We start from the raw sequence: 2,109 nt of genomic DNA on the forward strand, positions 1-2,109 counted from the left end.
AACGCATAAGACAGCTTATAAACACAGATTGATTGTCTGTCCATAACGTGACCCCGGACCCAGGAGTGTGTACACGAGGTGACTCCGACAGGAAATTATGATAAAGTCATGGTGGGGGTGTTGATCAGCCTCGCTGGTTGGGGACCGGAGTGGCGAGTCCTGGGGTGGAGGCAAAGTGCCTTGCTCCCCGATGGGGGGGGGGGGCAAACAGTCCCCGAGCAGGGTGGGATCCTCCATGGTGTGACTGGCCCTTTACCGGCAGCTTTCTGTAGAATTGCCCCTCCTCAAGAGGATAGGGAGGCGGGTGTTTGGAGGATGAGGAGACACCCGCACTTGGGACCCCCCCCCCCTCCCGATCTTCCTACCTCGTTATTCCCACCACCGACCCCCGTCCTGTGACAAAGAAGCACCACGTGAATTTCCTTCCCCTGCGGGACGGGACAGGCGGTGGGGTCCACCCTGGCCCAAGGTCCCTGGGGCAGCCGTCCCGCAAAAAAAAAACCCACAAAATACACGCGCCTGAACCTCGGATCCCACTGGACACGGACCCTCACCGGGGGTCGGTCGGTTCACACACACTGACCACGCCAGAGCGGAGCAGAGAGAAGTTAGCAAAGTTACAGAACCGAAAAAAACCACACTCAAATCAGGAGCACGCGGTTTCCAGGGCGTGCAAAGATGTCGGGGCCGGATGGGGAGGGGTATAGGGGACGGGGGAGGGGGTTTCAGAGACGGGGAGGGTGTAGGGGCCGGATGGGGAGGGGTAAAGGGGACGGGGTAGGGGGTTTCAGAGACGGGGAGGGTGTAGGGGCCGGATGGGGAGGGGTAAAGGGGACGGGGTAGGGGGTTTCAGAGATGGTGAGGGTGTAGGGGCCGGGGGGGGGGGTTTATAGAGACGGAGATGGGTGTAAGGGCTGGAGGGGGGTTACAGAGACGGGGAGGAGTGTAGGGGCCGGAGGGGCTTACAGAGATGGGGAAGGGTATAGGGGTCGGAGGGGCTTACAGAGATGGGGAAGGGTATAGGGGTCGGAGGGGCTTACAGAGATGGGGAAGGGTATAGGGGTCGGAGGGGCTTACAGAGATGGGGAAGGGTATAGGGGTCGGAGGGGCTTACAGAGATGGGGAGGGGTATAGGGGTCGGAGGGGCTTACAGAGGTGAGGAGGAGTATAGGGGCCGGAGGGGCTTACAGAGATTGGGAGGGATATAGGGGTCGGAGGGGTTTACAGAGACGGAGAAGGGTGTAGGTGCTGAAGGGGGTTGCAGAGATGGAGTGGGGTGCAGGGGCTAGAGGGGGTAGAGAGACGAGGAAGGGTGTAGGGGCCCCAAGGGGAGGGGGTCACAGAGAAGGGGACAGGTGTCGGGGGTCACAGGGGTAGGGAGGGTGTAGGGGTCAGAGGGTTTTACGGACCCGGGGAGGGACTGGAGGGGGGGTTAGAGAGACGGGAAAGGATGTAGGGGGCCCGAAGGAGTGGGGGTCACAGACAAGGGGACAGGTGTCGGGGTCAGAAGGGGTAGAGAGACGGGGACTGGGTTGCAGAGACCGAGTAGAAACGCAGCGGCCAGCTGAGATCTGGACCATCCATGCAGAGTTGTAAACCTGCCGGACTGGAGTGTCTGGGGTCCGGCGGACATCGCCGGGAGCCGGGCGCTCGGTCCTGAGGCGACACCCCCACCTGCTGGCCGTGTGTGGGACTGCAGCCTGGGCTGCCCCCCCGATGATCGATCAGCCGGGCCGGGCCGGGCTGGTGAGCTATCCCGAGACAGGGACGAGTGAACCCGGCAGGCAGGAAGGGAATTTGCCTCAGAGGGTAAGAGATGTTGGCAAGTCTGGCCCAGAGGAAAGGAGCTCCACCCGAATGAGGGTTATTCTTACTGACCTAAACGAGGCAGCTGTACTGTCCAAAATCATAAAATATCAAAATAAAGGTCAATCCTCAATGCACTTCAGTAAAATATTTAAGAACTTTTTAAAAGCTATTTATTAATGCTTTTTGGGAGGGTGATTTTAGATGCATATCATATTTATACTGAGTTAAATACTATATGTAATTAGTTTTGCTACAATAAGTGTATGGGACACTGGAAAAATGTTGAATGTTGAATTTCCC

The sequence above is a fragment of the Hypanus sabinus genome, chromosome 31 (genome assembly GCF_030144855.1).
Source record: "Hypanus sabinus isolate sHypSab1 chromosome 31, sHypSab1.hap1, whole genome shotgun sequence".
NCBI classification, from domain to species: domain Eukaryota; kingdom Metazoa; phylum Chordata; class Chondrichthyes; order Myliobatiformes; family Dasyatidae; genus Hypanus; species Hypanus sabinus.